At 43.9% G+C, this 18,023-nt stretch overlaps 1 protein-coding gene across 3 annotated transcripts in view; it reads left to right on the top strand.

Annotated features, from left to right (window-relative positions):
* The first annotated feature begins 261 nt into the window (after positions 1-261).
* Klhl32 (kelch like family member 32) overlaps positions 262-18,023 on the top strand; it is a 210,721-nt gene continuing 192,959 nt past the window's right edge. Inside the window, exon 1 of one of the 3 annotated variants that reach the window (XM_060386072.1) lies at positions 262-564. The gene's annotated coding sequence lies outside the window, so the exon portion shown is untranslated. The remainder of the gene's footprint in view (positions 565-18,023) is intronic. The other 2 variants (XM_060386069.1, XM_060386068.1) reach the window with 2 other exon arrangements.

Here is an 18,023-nt window from a genome sequence, read left to right as displayed (position 1 = left end):
AAGTCAGCCTGGTCAGGGACAGCGGGGCGCGCTCCGGGAGGGAGGTGGCACCTGCAGGCTCAGTGCTTCCAGCCTCGGGGCGCTGGGACGGGGTGCAGGGTTGCAGCCCTGTGCACAGCTGCAGAGGCCTGCGGGAGCCTCACGCCGTGCGTGTGAGCCGCGGCTGTCGGCTCGGGTGCGGGAGCGCGGAGACGGGGACTTCCGGGGAGCGCGCGTGTCGCGGGTGGCCGCGGCGGGGCGGGGGCGCGCAGCGCCGGGAGGGCGGAGCGGCTGCGCCGGGTGGCGGAGGCCGGCGGCTGGGAGGGCAGAGCCGGCCGGGCCGCGCTGGGCTGGCTGGCTGGCAGAGCCCTTCCGCGGACACGGTTTCCCCGCGGAAGCTCGGGAGCGCGCGGGGGAGCGCGCACAGCCGCTCGCTTCCACCAGCCCGGAGCGCGCGAGCATCTCTGCTGCAGCCCCGGCCGGGCAGACGGGCTCTGCTGCAGTTTCCACGAGACCAGGAGGCTGCCAGGTGCCCGCCGCCTCCCCTGGGTATCCAGCCCATAAGACTGCTCTTCCCAGCATCGGGTAAGCCAGCCTCTCTCCTTGTGACGGGTTCGGAATTAGTGCCTGCAGACCCAAGGGAGAGGGCGGGAGGCTGCGGATGCACCAGACCCGGGAAGACCTGGACTTGCATTTCAGGGGATGCAACCTCTGCTGGCGTCGGCTAGCGGGAGCAATTACTATTACTCCGGTTACTTATTCTACCAACCTAGAGTTGCAATCCCCTCCCCCAACCCGGTATGCACTATGCTTCCTGGTTACCAAGGAGACTTGTTTAAACATCAGCCTTGGGACGTATATTGGAATACATGCTTCCTTAAATCCTATTTATTGTGATTTTTTTAAAAATAATATTAACATTGAGGACTTTGTGGCAACTTGATAGTCGTTAATTTGGATTCAGACAATGGTTTTATTCAACTTTAAAAAAAGTGACAATGTACTATGTACGATATGCGGTTTTTTGTTTGTTTGTTTGTTTGTTTGTTTTTTAAGGCCCGTCAGATAAGTCTTTCAGAGGATTGTGCCTTGTATTATAATTTACTCCCATTTTGGTGATCTTAAAAATAAATCCAATTTAAAAGCTGCCCTCTCCCCTTATTTCCAGTTCTGTTTTGCATTTTACTTGTATTAGATTAGCGATGATTTTATTGTGGCACCCACAGCAGGAAACTCTTCTGTTGTAAACTGGCCAGAACAGGAACAGGGCTGTGTGGATTTCTAAGGGTGTAGATGGCATTCGGGACACACAGCCTTCCCGACATGTCTGTGCTCATTGCAGCGTTACTTAGGTGTCGTTGCATCACCTCTGCCCGTTTATGACATTCCATCTCCCGACTTAACTGATTTATTAGAAGTTGTAGCTCCATCTTGTTGGAGGTAGATATATGAAATGCTTGCCCTGCCCTATTGCCCCAGAACCTCGGCTTTCCGAGGTCACGTTAAGATTTTGTATTCTTCTGAAGTAAGGAAGAATCCTTTCCCGAAAGGAGGCCATGAAAGACACCAGAAACCTGATCTCACAGGAGCCCTAATACCTGGATTGCCTAGGATGGAGTTTTTTCTTTTTCTTTTTTCCCCATGTTTAATGGGTGACCCTGAAGAGTTTGACAGTGCAGTAATTATACTTTGCACTATTTTCATTCTTTCATTACACACAGAATGGCTTAGTACAGAACCAATGACATCCAACAATTCATTTTGTTCTCGTTTGATATCCATTCATTTTCCACCTCTCGTTGAGGGGTTGAGGAGACAGATGACATTCTTTAACGCAGATCTTGAACTGTGTCAAACGACATAGTAACCTGAGGAAGAGGAAGCCAGGTAGTGACGGATAATAGGGGTTATGAGGCTCACAGAGCACTAGGAAATGAGTGATGATGGAGAACAGTGACATTATAGTCTAGAAAACACTTTCCGTTAATTTCTTTCCAGCTTCTCCTCTCAGTCACTGTCAAGTCAAGCAGCTGCTCTCACTGTGAAGTGTAGGGATTCAAAATTCAAACCTTGTAGAAGGTCAGAGCTGAAAGTCTCAGGACCGTGTGTGTGTGTGTGTGTGTGTGTGTGTGTGTGTGTGTGTATCCTTAATTTAAAAGAAAGAAATCTGTGAGGACCACATTAAAAATATGTCTGAGCCATCTGTGTCCTGCAGGTTCACAGTCCTTAACTACTGGAGTCTTATCCAATTCTATGACGTGAATTTGTTATGCAAGTGACTAAGGCGTTTTAAAGTGTTTAGTAAATGCTTTCTATCCATTCTTTTCCATTGTTTGTTTGCTTTTCTTTTGTTTGTTTGCTTTTAAGACAGGGTAGCTCTACATAGCCCTGGCTGTCCTGGAACTCACTATGTAGAGCAGGCTGACCTCGAACTCATGCACTTGCCTCTGCCTCCTGAGTGCTGAAATCAAAGGTGTGTACCATCAGTCCCAACCAGCAGGTTCAGGTTTGTTTCTGAGGTTTCCTGCATCTCTCTCCAGTAATGCCTCAGAGAAGAAAAGGAGTGTAAGGTGCTGTTACGTTAGCCAGGTGGTGTTGGCACATAGCTTTGATCTCAGCACTTGGGAGGCAGAGGCAGGCAGATCTCTGAGTTCGAGGGCAGCCTGGTCTACAAAGTGAGTTCCAGAACAGTCAAGGCTACTCATGGTAGAAATTTTGAATGTGTTGAAATAAAAGCATTTATAGTTTGAAATTTCTTAAATTTCTGAACTATTCTTTGTTGATACGGGGCTAAGAGGTGTATAAAAAGTCAGTTGAATGTAATTGGCCCTCTGTACCTATACGTTTCTTGAACCGACTGCAGATCAAAATTATTTGGAAAAAAAATTATGTCTGTAGGAACATGTGAGACTTTTGTTCCTTGTCAATAACAGCTGTTTACATGGCATTGGTCTTGTGTTAGGTGTATGGTGTATAGATGTAGGGGTCTTCCTCTCTCACTCCCCACCCACTGTATTTTTTGAGACAAGGCATGTCACTGACCTTGAAGCTCACCAGTTCAGAAAGGCTAGCGACATGGCAAGCCCCAGGAGCCTCCTATTATATCCACCTCCCCAGGGGGATTATGAGTGCGCTGCTGGGACCATGTTTTTTTTTTGTTTGTTTTGTTTTTTTTTTTCACCAGTATTCAGGTTCTGAATTCAAATCCTCATGCAGTAAGCAAGCATTTACTTACTGACTGACCCTTGTCCCAAGCCCTTCAGATAAAGATTTCAGTGTTTGATGTATTTTTTTATAAAGGCACATCTCATCTGTGGAGCAAGTAAGGAGAAATGTGAGTTACATATTGGCCTCTTGAATGTTTAAATATATAAGGAAACCGTTTATGACAAATGAGTGCCTATTATGATCCCAGTTGGGTCATTATTTTTTCAGGGTCCTTGAATGGAGACCTGAGAGATGAGTGATAGTCTGTGGATGTTACGCTTGGATTAAGTGCTGTACCGGCGATGGCTCTGAGGGCGGCTGAACGATGGTGCAAGCTAACAGGATGGAATAAAATAGAAAACGCCACTTAAAGGCAGAGTCTTGCGACGTAGGACAGGGATTCAATTTTAGTTGGAGGGACTTTAATTCCCGTAATGGACAGTATAAGCTGTATAGTCAGTTTTCCTTCATAGATGCCTCTGTCAAGTAAATTATTATGAGCTAATATCACAAAGAGCCCGTTGGTAAACTAGGCGTTTTGGTGACAGTGGAGATAGCTGGAGCTATTTTTTCTCTCCCTGTGCTCTTATTGCAACATTTCTTCCAGTTTGCAGAGTTTGTTTTCAGAATTTACTCCAGAAATCTTACTTCTCTTTACTGGGAGTTAAGAGATGGAATTAATTACATTCATCTTTTTCCTGGTCTTGGCATTTCTAAATGGGTTCTTTATTCCAGACCTACCTTGCAAAAGTCATTGGCTACCTAAAATTCTCTGAGCAGGAGGAAGCACGGGCCTTTTCCCTTATTGTCACTATTTGTGTAGCTGCCCTTGTTCTGCTCAGTTTCATAGGCATGCCTCAGTGAACCGATGGCTTAATTTCATTTTGGTTTACACATATGGCACTATACATTTTGGTGAAGGTTTTAAAAAAATGTATTCTAAAGTAACAGTTTTACCAACGTGACTTGGAAGCACATTAACTCTGCAGATGGAGAAAGCGTCAGGAGATATACGTCTGTCTAGAATAGCTTTTTCCTTCATAAGCCCAATAAGACTGCTTTTAAGTGAAGAAAGAAAATTTTTGGCAGTTTTATGGATTCTTAATGTTCTTCTCTACATATTTATTTGAGGCATAATACATTCTGCTCTCCATCTAAATGAGCCAGTCCCTGTAACTGAGAAGCAGGGTCACTCCCCTCAGCCCCACCCTGTCAGAACAACCGATCTGACATGCAGGGTATTGATGAGAAGTCCCGCCCTAGCTGATTGCTTCAGTGGGAACACGTTTGATGCTAATGGCACAGACAATAAGAGCAGTGGAGGAGGCATCCTGCAATTTTTTTTATGACAAATTCTGATACCTCATTTAAAGTCATTACCTGGAAGCCGTATTATTTATTTCAGTCTTGCTACTGAAAGTACAAGGTAGATTACACTACCAGAACATGGTCTTGGAGCCTGGATTTGAATACTAAATCTGATACTTTTTGGCTCTGCAATTCACAATCAAGTGATATCCCTTCTGGGTCTCATTTCTGCATTTATAATGGGATTTCTGTCACTTACATTATAGGTAATGCTAACCTTCCTTCCTTCCTTCCTTCCTTCCTTCCTTCCTTCCTTCCTTCCTTCCTTCTGTCCTTCTTTCCTTCCTTTCTTTCTCCTATAATGGAATGTTGCAGAGTAATAATGTACACAGTATGGTGTTTTTTCAGTAATGGTTTTAGAGATTAGGAAGTCCAACAGCCTGGTACTGAAATCCAGTGAGGCCCCTCCTGCTGCATCCTGTCACTGCTGAGGTCATCACATGGTGTTGCTGAGCAAGCATACTAGTTCCAGGGTCTCTTCTGGTGGCTTTCTTTTCTTTTCTTTTCTTTTCTTTTCTTTTCTTTTCTTTTCTTGACTGCTAATGTGGTTATGGGGCTCCTCATCTTAAAATCTCATTTCACCCTAATTTTCTCCCAAAAGTCCCACCCAAAGGTGCTTTAAGGATTATATTCCGAACGGTTGAATCTAAATAACACTCTGGGAACTCATCACAGAGCTGTCCTCAAATTATAAAGTGTGCAGTGAAGTGTCCAACATGGTCCATGGCACACAATAAAGAGCCAGTACTTCTCAACTCTCTCCCTCCCCCAATGCCTTCCTCCCCCCTGCAGACTCATGTGGAGTACTCTCAGATTTCATGTGCCTTGTAAGGAGTGCCTCAGTCTGAGGAATGAGTGCCATCCTGGGGAGAGGAGCAAGTCTCCAGGGTTCCGCGTGGGTGGGCTCCCCCAGTGTCCTCCCAGGGAAAGGAGCACGTCCTGGGGTTAATGGTGTCCGCTAACAGGGTGATGTGACTTGCCCATCTGGTCTGTTGTGCAGTTGCTAGGGCTACATCTCCCTGGGAAAAGGAGGAGAGGCCAGGTTTCTTCTCAGTGGATACCACTAGGGGACTCTTGATGCAAGAGCTCTTGATGGGTCCCTATCTGTGGAAAAAAAAAAAAAAAAAAAAACAAAACAAAACACGCAGAAAGACCTGGCGGGTATAGTTGCCCTTCCGCCACTCAGATTCTGGTTGTTTGCATTTTTCTAGGCAACTAGAGATTTCCTTTCATGCCGAATTATGTAAAATTTATGAAAAGGTCAAAAACTTTACAACTCAAAGAAAAAAAAATCCCCAAATTTTCTTTCAAGTCTTGGCATTACTCTTTTCCCACAGAGAACACTTTCTGGTTAGGTCTGCCTTTCTCTCTGCTTTACCGGCTTCTTTTTCTTCCCAGCCCCTCAGGCAGGGATCCCTCATCCTTGGAGGAAAGTGGCGGGGTAATTTTTCTGCCTTTTACACACCATTTGGGTCCTGCTTACCTAGGAATGCACCCAAGGTTACTGCCCCGTTTGTGGGCTTGGGGTCAGTGCGGACGACAGTGGGATCAGCTAGCACAGCTCGCTGCTAGATCTTGTAGTAGTGATTTTCTGTGGACATTTGAAGGAAATTACCCTTAGTAAAACATTTTAGGAACCCACAGGCCAAGCCAAGTTCTGTTTCCATCACTCGGCCGACTGTGAAAGATCATTTCTTGCGCCACGTGTGCTCTGCCTGTATCTGGCGTGCATGTGTGCATGCATTCGTTTATTTCGGGGTTTTACGAGTGTTACAGTTTCATTCATACGTGTTTGGGGGAGTTTTTAAGTAACATCAGTTTATGTACCTAAAATAAGAGAAAATTGTTGTAGGAAATTGTTAAGGATAAGAGTTATTCTTTGGGGCTGGGGATGTTGATGAGTTAGTGGAATGCTTGTCTAGCATACTTGATGCCCTGGATTCAACTCCAGTACCACCTAAATAGGTTGTGGTGTCTGTCTGTTATCCCGGCACTTCAGAGGCAGGGGTAGCAGGCATTCAAGATCATCCTTAGCGATTTTGAGACCGTTTGGGATACATAGGCCTTGATTCAAAGATAAAGGTGCTAGAGAGATGGCTCAGTGTTTAAAAGTACTTATTTCCCTTTCAGAGGACCTGGGTTTGCTTCACAGCACCCACAGAGCAGATCACGACTGTCTGTAACATTTAACACTAGACTCAGGGGATTTGGGCCTCTGAGGGCACCAGACATATACCTCATACACATACATACATGTAGATAAAACACTCATACACATAAAGTTTAAAGCGTAAATAAACAACTTTTGACAAAGGAAATCTTTATGGTTTCTTTGCAAATCTAGATGTTTCTTTGAGACATGGTCTCATTATGTAGCCCAGGCTGACCTGGAACTCAGTAGGTACACCAGGCTGACCCAGAGCACACAGAGATCCACCTGCCTCTGCCTTCCTAGTGCTGGGATTAAAGGTGCGCACAGTAATGCCTGGCAGGAAAGAGGGTTTAAAAATCATATAATATATGTTAATTATAGTGGGGTGAGGAGTGTGGTGAAGATAGGGGCTAAGAGGACAGGGGTGTGGGTCATCTGCTCATGTCAAATACACCAACCACCAGACTTATAAAATGGTGGTAGAGCAAGGGAAAGGCCTACTGGAAATGTGAAAATAGTGAGTTTGTTTTCAGCTCCTCTCTAGGAGAGCTATGGTTATCGCTTTGGAAATTTAGGATTAAAATTGAGGTATAGATCTGATTTGAAGAAATTAATTTTGGTTGAGTGTATCTTTGAAACTTGCTTCCTCATTTACCCTTTTCGGTGTTTTGTGAAAGGAGACTTGAACATGCAGTTTTCAAGGCAGTGATGTCAATGTAACCAAATAACTTTTTAGCATAGTGTACTTTCTAGCCTTTTCTAGTTTGATGTCCTTCAGCTGATAGGACTGTTTTTCTTTTCTTTTCTTTTCTTTTTACTTTATTTTGAGATTTCAAAGCCCAAGTAATTTTGGGCTTCTCATCTGCAAGCTGGTTTTATTTGGGCTTACTGGCATTGGCTTTAAGTCACGGCCGTTTCTCATTTCTCAGGGTATTTACTGTCAGCTGCAGATAGGGTTTCCTCATCGATGAAATGCCATCTGAGAAACCCACAACACAGTTCAAGCTTTTCCTATTGAGCATTTAACTTGGCTTTTTACTGAAATTCTAATTTGTGAGTCTTAGTATCACGATACTACTTTCTGGTACATTTCTTTTCTTTTTCTTTAGCTTTTTTCTTCTGACCTCATAATCCTCATAGTTGTCAGTTGTCCGGTTCTTTCTAATTCTGTTTCATGTTATTCCGCCAGTTTGCAGTTCATTTGTTGCTGGACTGTCAAGGTCTCTGCAGCTCAGGACCACAGTTAATAAGGCATTTGGCTTAAGGCTTTCAGCTCTGTGGTTGCTTGGGTTCCTGGACAAAGTCCACAGGCCCCTGCTGCTCATGTTGTTTGGAGGGCAGAGGAAGGCTTGGGTGGGCACAGTTGGGTTAGTATGGAGAGCAAGATAAGCTCACTCTGCCTGGAGACTTGGGACACACCCTCTGCTGCTTGCTCTTTGTTGGAATAAGAGGTGTGCTGCTTTCCCACTATGGCTTATAGGAACCAATTTATATGTTCTCTTTATGTTAAAAAGTCTCTGGTAACTTCTGACTAGTCATCACTGTGTGTTTGCCACTATTCTACGGACAAGTCCAGTGTGAGATTTGGGACCAAGCTGACCTTCAGAATGACCCACGGCTGTTTTAAAGCAAGGTCCCTACATCCCATGTATGCACTGTGTCAGAGTCTATGCTGGTATGGAATCATTTGTGTACTGAAAACACTTCAAGTGGGCCTGTGAGGAGTGCTAACTTGGGAGCCATTGTTGGGCACAGCAAACTGCACTCACGCGGGTCCTGTCTTTACTGTTTGAGGGTTTTACACTCGCACATCATATGTTTTGAAGAAGTCTGCCTGTCATTCCTTTGCCTCCAGTGCCTCCCGTCTCATGCCCACTTTTCCTTCCCAACTTTATGTGCCCTTTTTCTTTTTGTTTTAAGCCACCAAGTCCACTTTGTACTGCTTGTATGTGTTTGGGTATAGGACCATCTATTGGAGTATGAGTGGCTTCCGGGGGCCTGCATTCTTGAAGAAATCTGACTCTCTCTCTCTCTCTCTCTCTCTCTCCTAGTAGCTATCAACTCCCAGTAGCTCCTCTGCCAACAGTAGGACTTCATGATCACCCCAGCCATCCATCCTGAGATTATGGGTGGCTTCAGCTGGTAGCTGGTGTAGGGCCTGTGGACACTCTTGTTTCTTATTCTTGTTGCTCCAGGATCAGCCCGACTACCAGATCTGTCTCTTTATTTTCTGGTCATTTAGACTTGCAGCAGCAGCAATATCAACAACAAAATACTCTAAGCCGGTCACACAGCTCTCTGGGTGCTCAGGCAGCCAGTACTAACCCTAACCCTATGGGGTCTGAAGTCATGATGTGTCATTAACATCTTCACTATGAAACAGGTTTTAGTTCTCTACTCAAATTCTGAACAACTTAGCAAACAGATTGCTGCAAAGAGCATTCATGTAAATATCATTATGTTATCTGGATGGTGATTAGATTGGTTTTTAAGACACATGTTTCTGTGTGAGATAAAATCAAATGGCTTTTATTCTGTTTCTATTTTGGTGTTATTGCATGGATGGTGATTATATAGCATTACATAAGCTGGCTGGAGAATGCTGTCTCTGCAGTAGATGAAATGCTGTGAGTCATTGATTAACAGGTAGGCTGTGAAGTGCTGGGGGACAGGGCAGATGCAAAAGCTTCTTTGGGAGCGGTCTCTAGTTTTCAGACTACAGTTTGCTTTTTATTTTATGGAAGTCTCAAACCATCTTCTTTAAATAGTCACATTTGAGGAGGTAATTATTAAGCACTGAGATACAGTTAAGAAAAAAAAAAAGAATCTTTGCCATTAGCCCACCCATGAAAGGAAGTGAATTTCATACATTCACAGAAATTATCAAGGGTGTAATTGATAAGATGTTGGCGACTGGAACTTCCTAGAAGTCATTTTATTATTATTATTCTGAGTGTGGCTGTGTGAGGGGAGAGTGGATGTCACATGTGTATCTGTCCCTGGGAACTGAATCATTATTCCAACTGTTGGGGTGACTTTCATTGGGTTAAGTACAAACAAGTTCAACTCATCTTACAGGAAAGCTTTAATACTGTTTTTGTTGTTGTTTCCGTGTTCTGTTTTGTTTTTTAATTGAGGAAAAAATTTTTGACAGGAGGAACAGCATTTCCAACCTGGAATTGTTCTTATTTAAGCTGCTTTTCCATTCTAGAATATCAGGTAAAATGGCATGTGTGGAGTTTAGGCTGGGTTTTTCCATTTGTGGCAAGGACAGCCGAAGGAGAAAATAAAAGAGACAAAGAGTGAGGACAGAAGAGTAACTGTGAAACATCATTTACATCAGTGATTTTGAGGCTGCTTTCTCATTAAGTGATCAGCAGCAACCATTCTGCTCAAATCATCTTTTTGGCCAAATTATAGGAAGTAATATCCAGGGCACAGCTGCTGAGTCTAATGTGTGCTTCTAACTTGCGCATTAATTATGATGACCACACAGGGCCCAGTAGCCTAATGCACTGAATAAATAAGAGAGAATGGAACACATGAATACACCTGGAAGTGCAAGAAAGGATTCTGTTTTACATCATGAGACTGCAGGAGGTGTGATTCAAACTAACAGAAAGGGAGGCCATTTTAACCTTCATATCTTCATAGCGTCTTTCTCCTGAGATGCAATTCACAAAACAGATGAACCTTGAATCTGGCCCTGCTTGAAATGTTCCTCTGTGGATTTCACTCATATTATTCCACCATTCAGTAAGCCCTTTCCCAGCTTCCCAGCTCCCTTTAAGAGATTTGCTGAGGGATGAGAAGCTGCCATTTGGTGTCACTGCATGTTTATTTGAGGGTTATGAACCAGCGGTGAGACCTTTCCAAGCACATTAAGTCTAATGTCATTATAAATACAAGGAGTTATAAGAAAGGAAGGGACTTAGGAGTCCCATGAGAAAAAGGAAGGCTAAGAAGCAAGGAATTAAATGGGTGTTTCTATATTTTGCATGGCCATTCATTTCTCTAAAGCACTTAATGATTGTGTCAGCAGGAAACTTACTCTATAGGGAAAGTGCTCTTGTTTCGTTTTTGAGACAAGGTCTTACTGTGTAGCTCTAGATGGCTTGGAACTATCTGTGTAGATCAGGTTGGAACTCGGGATCTGCCTGTCTTTGCCCCCTAAATGTTGGGATCAAAGGTGTGTACCACCATGCTCAGCTCATAAAGGTGGTATTTAAAAGAAATACACCAAAATTAACCAACATCTTAGTGGCAAAATTTGTTGTACCTGCTTTAGATTTCCTTTTACTCCAAGTCCACACTTCGTCAGCTCTTTCCCATCTTTGTGGGATTATGCTCCACATCTAGAATAATCCTTGTGGGTTTGTTGCTGTTTTCTGTTTTGTTCTCTTTCATTTCCGTCCTACATCCTACACCTCAAGCAGTTCTCTTGGCACTTCTCTCAGCATGTACACAAAATCTGACCATTTATTCTGGCTTCCCACCACAATCCCCTGCCCTCAGTGAGCATCCTCATCGCTTGCTGAAATGGAAAGTCCTCTCTGCCTCCCATTCACTCTTCTCAATAGCTGTCAATGTGATCTCTGATACCCAAGTTAAATTTTGTTGTTTTATTGTCAAAAACTGTAACAGATTCCATCCCAAGAGCTGGTATTGCCTATGTCATCTGTCCCTTGCTTCTCCATAACCCATCATGTCCCTGGGACCCGGTGCATCATAGTACAAAGTTCCCTGAGCTTGCAGCACCAGCTGTTCCCTGTCCACCCTGGCTCAACGCCTCACCTTCTGGTCTCTGCTCACTTATCATTTTCTATTTAAATTTTCAGCCTTTCCACCTCCCCAGCCCTCTATTCTGGATTAATCTTTCTGTTTACTTTTCCTCACAACTTTTAACACTTAAAAAACAGGCTCATGGTTTTATATGTGCCAAAGCACCTCCATTGTACATACTTCGGCAATTCTCAGCAAACATGTCAAGCTGTGTAGCTGTTACAGGACCCAGTTTGGGATCTACAGCTTCTTATACAGCCCGTTGGCTTTACCTTTCACCCTTGCTAGCAGTGGGCCTCATTGGAATGGCTGTGAAGCAACTGGAAAAGCAGGGATTGGTTGTTCCCACTGCTGGTTGTCATAGGAGAATGCCTGATTTCATAGAACCCTAGAATCCCTCTTTTATGCTCTGTAGCGTGATCATGTGGTTGAAGTATAATATTGTGCATAAGTTTCATTGTTCAGTGTGTGGTACAAATTGTCACCTGGTAAGTAAAGTTTTCCCACTAGTGTTCTAGTTCTTCCAAAATAAAACAGGGCATGTCCGGGGTGCTAATGAGTCATCACAGGAGAGACTTCATCCTTCTGGTTATCCATATATGGGTGATGAGAACAGAGGCAAGCTTCCTTGACCTCCCTCTACAATTTCCAGCACTTAATAAGTCATGCTAAAGACATTTGTGTCTGAAGAGTCCAAACTGTGTTTGTTAGCCATGTGACTGTGGTCTCATGTCAGGATGACTATTAGGGAAGTATTTCTGGGCTGCTGTTGCTTCTTCAATATGCCATTGTTGGTGCTTCTACATTGCCACCTCTCTCTTTAGGAATATTCTGTCAGGAATGCTCATTTGGCACATAGATACTGGCTGGCTACGTGTTAGGCCCTGTGCCAGGTGCTGATGATTCAGCGGTGAGGAAAACAGGTCCTTGTCATCACCCAGCTGATATGCTGGTGAACGAGAAATGCATTCATCAGATTAGCTCACTCAGGAGGGTGGAATGACAGTGACAGCGAATGCTGAGGCGAGGCTCAAGGTGTTATGAGAAATGTAAAGCACAGGATGCTGTCGACCTGTTCTTAGGCAGTGCCACTAGGGTCTGAAGATGTCTGAGAAGTTCAGGAGGAGAAAGGGACAGCAGCAAACCCACACCTTGTGTCCTAAACACAGTGAGAAGCCACTTGGGAAAGACAAGTGAGCAATGGTGGCTTCTGGCTGTGGGAGAACCCTGTACTCAGGGTTCCTATACTATACTACTTATAGGAACACACTGGTGTCCACTGCTCAGGTTCAGATCATAGAGACTGGTAGTTGATCAGCCTAGAGAGGTGGGGATAGCCGACCGAAGGTAATTCTTTAAGGACTGCTTAGAAGGTGACATTTTCAGGGTTTTGGTGATCAGTTGACTGGTGGGGATAAAGGAGAAAAACCTGGAGACCCTCCGTTGTGAGCAGCAGGCCATTCTGTAGACAAGCATGGTGGAGGCGGATTTGTACTGGAGAGTGCTGCTCCCCACAACCATGTGGTTAAAGCACACTAGATCTGAGTTGGCTTTAAAATGTTCACAAGAAGCTGTCCAGAGAGGGATAGTGTGTGTTTATAGCACATGGACTCTGAGCCTAGAATAGAATTTTTGATTGAAATTGCCTAGGGACAGAAGATAGAGGGAGTTGAATCTCAAAGAACCACTGAAACTTGGATAGAGAGTACTGAACAAAATATCTGAGCAAATAACGGTGTACCTGGAGGAGGAGAACAGAGGCTTGAATGCTGAGCCGAGGCGTGATAGCGTTTCATGGAGTGTACAGTGCTCTAGGACGCCACCTCCGCTTCGTGAGCTGGAGCCAGAAAAGACTGTTTTCAGTGGCAGGCGCGAGGAAGTATGCATGGTGACGTGGAGGTCAGAGGCAACCTGAAGCTTAGCTCTCCTTACTGTAACACCAGCTAAGTCCCAGAAACATGCTGTTACCCTGTTTGAGCAATACTTAGAAGCCAGCCTTGCTGACTAGGGGAATTTCAGGAAACAGAAGACAAGCTGTTTCTTGCACATTGGGCCTTGCAGTGAGATACCATCCCCTCACTCGGGAGACTTTATGGATGTGCCACATGAAGTCACTTAAGAGGTGCTTCTTGTCTGGTATAGACTTCCAGAACAGCAGAGCTGAAGCCATCACGGTAAGATGTCTGCTGCTGTCATCGAGGCAAAATGTAAGCATGGTTAGCATGGGTAGGTTGTTGAGATGCCAAGAAGGGAAAGCTTACTAGGTGATATCAGATGCTCAGCCAAAAATAGCAATGTACCATCAAAGTGGAGTGTACCTCAGGGCAGTAAGCCCCTTGGAAGCCTGAGGTAATTACCACCTTACCATACGCTTGGGAGACCATTAGTCTTTAGTGCGCATCTTTGTTTTGTTTGTTTTGAGCTTTGTCGTTGTTGTTGGTGTACGTTAGTAAGCAGAATCTCAAGTCTTTTTCAATGCTTTCCTTACAAGGTGGACATTTCAAATGGTAAATATCTCTGAAAATGCTTGTTAAAGCTACAGCTTTTGTGGTTCATGTTTCTCAATAACAAATTAAATTTAATTGTAGGATCAAAAGCCAGAACTGCTTTGGGTAGAAAGGAGAGAAGATGACAAAGGTGTGTTCCTTTTTTTTCAACCTCCGTTGGGGCTGATATTAAATATTAATTTTAAGAAATATCAAGTAATTAGTCTTATATTTAAGAAGTGGTTAAACCAAAGACCATGCATGGAGAGGACATAGACCCCTCAGTTGTAGCCCATGAACAGCTCACTCTCCACGGGGGTTCCCTAGTAAGGGGAACAGAGGCAGTCATTGGCATGAACGTGGTTGCTTGCTCTTTGATCACATCCTCCTGGCAAGGGTGGCCTTACTAGGCCACAGAGGAAGAGGATCCAGAGAGTCCTGATGAGACCTGATAGGATAGGGTCAGATAGTAGGGGAAGAGGACCTCCCCTATCAGTGGACTAGGAGAGGGGCATAGTGGGAAAAAAGGGAGGGAGGGTGGGACCAGGAGGAGATGAGAGGGGCCTACAGCCAGGATACAAAGTGAATAAATTGTAATTAATAATAATAAAGTAGTAATAAAACATGGATTTTTGATATTTCATTTAAGAAATATCTCAACCAGGTACAGTGCTTACACCTGTGGTCCCAGCTCTTAGGAAGTAGAGATAGGAGCTCGGGAATTAAAAGGTAGTCTTGGATATTTATTGTATTTGAGGCTGGCCTTGGCTACAAAAAGTATAATTTTTGTATTTATTTAAGTCTGTTGGTGTTATCATTAAGAATTAGTCATACTTAATCTGATTAATTCCTTAAAGAAGTATTTCGAGTAATATAGGTACATTTTAGTCAAATGGGAGAGTTTAATTTTTATTTGGCATAAGGTGATTGTTGTAAGACAATGTAGGTAAAGCTTGGATGTGGTAGCCACACCTTTATCATCTATAAAAGCCTCTCTTTATAGTACCATCCAAAGAGAAAAGCAGAGGGTTGCCCTTGGAGCTCTTCCTCAGTTCCCTGATGACATCGGCCACCTAAACTGGTGTCACATAGCTGCTGCTTTCCTCTAGTTTACCGTCTGCTAATCTGTCCCATTCAAGCAGTAAGAAGACCTTGTGCTGGCTAGTTTTTAGAGTTACAGATAGGAGGGAGCCTCCGTTGAGAGAGTGCTCCATAAGATCAGACTGTTGGTAGTCCTGTAGGGCATTTTCTTAGAGATCCCTGGGAGAGAGCCCAGCTTATTGTGGGTAGTGCTGCCCTTGGGCTGGCAGCCCTCAGTTATATAAGAAAGCAGGCTAACCAGTCCTTGAAGAGCAAGCCTGTAAGCAGCTCCTCCACGACCTCTGCTCCTGCCTCCAGGTTTCTGCCGTGTTTGAGTCCCCGTTCTGACTGTCTTCAGTGATGCACTAGGATGTAGAAGTAAGCTAAATAACTGCTTTCCTTTCCATCTTGGCTTTTGGTCATGTGTTTGATCACAGCAATAGCAACCCTAACTAGGATAGACTATAAGGACAACAAGCAGTGCTTTCTTCTCTGAACTCATTTTTCTGTGTTGCATAGAGGTGTGATGGAGGTTAAATGGAGGCATTCTGACAATCTAATAAGTTGTCCAGATCTTCATTCCTGTATAAAATGCATGATATGTCAGGATTTAGGAAAGGAGTGGCATGGATATGCTCATAGGTCCCAGATTAGAGCCTACTGCTTTGTGTGGGTCTGGTTACCATGGTCTGAAAGATCTTCTGAAAGCATTGTAGTGGATCATTTTCCAGCCTTACAATCAGTTTTACTCCATGGTGACTGTAAGCCCTGCTGCCTTCTGCACCCCAAGGTCACCTGGCTGCATTGATCCTGGTCATGGTGATCTGGTGTTTTCCTGGCGATGTTCTGTCCTCACTGTCCTTCCCAGATACACCTGTTGCCATGTGCAAACCTAACCCCACATATACTTAGTTCCCTCTAAGTCCAAAACCCTACCCCTCAGGTACACATTTCCTCTATGAATCCATTTATATTTGGCATTCTTTCCTGTGGGTTTTTTTTTTCCTCTTAGAATTCCTTCTTTATTTTTATCACCTACCTTTGTGGACTGGCCTTTTGTTGGTCTCTGGCAATCCCTTGTGTGTTTCCTTACTTTGAAAGTGTATTGACAGTAGATGGTGTATGTTAAACTGTGAGAGCAGGAAAGGAGATTAGCATCAAAATCCTCAATCTTTTATTCTATCTCAGCCAGTCAGAGGCAGTCACTTGCTGCAATTGTGGTTTGTTTTCATCTCTGTGTTTTACAGTAAGAAGATGCTTAATGGAGATAACCTAGAACCCCTACACAGATGTAGCCCATGGCAGTTCAGTGTCCAAGTGGGTTCCATAGTAATGGGAACAGGGACTGCCTCTGACATGAACTGATTGGCCTGCTCTTTGATCACCTCCCCCTGAGTGGGGAACAGCCTTACCAGGCCACAGAGGAAGACAATGCAGCCACTCCTGATGAGACTTAACAGACTAGGATCAGAAGGAAGAAACAGAAACCCTCCCTTACCAGTGGACTTGGGGAGGGGAGTGTGTGGAGAAGGGGGGAGGGGTTGGGAGGGGAGGAGGGAGGGAACTAGAGGGGGGATACAAAGTAAATTAAGTATAATTAAAAATAATAAAAAAAGAAGATGCTTAAGAGGTTCTGCTGGATCTTCAAGAAGGGAGATGGGGAGAAAGCTGAGAGTGGTTAAAGAAGCCTTTCTAGAGATGAGCCTGTGTAGGCAACTTGCTGGACCGCTCCCTTGCTCCTACATCTTAGCTAAAAATTAAGGGATCTGTCGGCACTAGAGGTTTAGAGGAGGGACTGTGAGCTAAAATAGAAAACAAAGAAGTGTGTGACAGCAGTCCATGTTTGCTCCATGTGTAAACGAACACACATCCATACATGCATGCACATGTACATATGCACACATATGTACACATAACTGTATTGTCACATAACATATGTGTGCATATGTACACATAACTATACATATTTACATGCCTACACATAGACATATGCACACATACCCTATGGACATGTACCTACTTGTACACATATCTGTATTCTTATTGCTTATTTGGGAGTAGATGATTGTGATGGGACATTGTGTATTTTACTCAGAATGGAGTTGGCTTCCGGTAAATTCATTGACTGTATGCTAGATTTGGCTCTTTGAAGGTTGAGTCTCATGGTATCATTTACATAGGTGACATGATCTTACAGTTATTTTGAAAGTGAAGAAGTTTTTTTCTGTTCTACTAAGGAGATCTCTCATGCACACGGGGCGTACACCTGATCCCCCTGTTCTGGTTGACTACTGATACAGTTTCACTTGAGCTGTGCATATTAAAGAGCCCTACAAACCGACTTAGTTCTATCCCTTTTATTGTTCTCACAGAAGTGCAAGATACAAATTGGCTCATCCAGGAAGTGAGTTATAGTGCTGGGGTCTAGGACACAGGTCTCCTGATGCCTGTCTTTCTTTGCTTGCTTTTCTTTGGTTTTATGGCCCCTACTGTGTCTCACGCAAATAGATTTCATAACTCTACATTCTTTCTTTTGACAGTTAAATACTCTGTGCTTCTTTCCCTGGTCATATGCACAGATACTTCAGCCTTCTAGGGAAAAGAAATGCCATGTCTGTAGGATTGTGAATGGAGATACCTTCTTATAATTACCCAAAGAATATTATCACGGTATGGTTTCTTTAGCCTGATTCCTCAAATCTAGACTCAATGCATTCTCATGTACAGAAAGTATTTATTTTATATTGAACTCTGGGGAATGTAGTTCTTTCTCAGTCTGTGGTCCTATTTTTTAGTAAGTGTCTCTGACTGCAGCAGCTCAGTGAGAGCCTGCACATTACCAGCATTAATTTGACCCCCAGCTGTACTCCTTTCCTGTCAGTTCCTGTCCTCTGGGCTGTTGCTCATGGTTATATCAAAGATGGGAGCAGCTGGAATCAGATGCCTGCAATTATTAAGACAGAGATTGC

Source organism: Meriones unguiculatus, chromosome 6 (genome assembly GCF_030254825.1).
Source record: "Meriones unguiculatus strain TT.TT164.6M chromosome 6, Bangor_MerUng_6.1, whole genome shotgun sequence".
Lineage (NCBI taxonomy): Eukaryota > Metazoa > Chordata > Mammalia > Rodentia > Muridae > Meriones > Meriones unguiculatus.
This window is presented reverse-complemented; position numbering and strand designations above follow the sequence as displayed.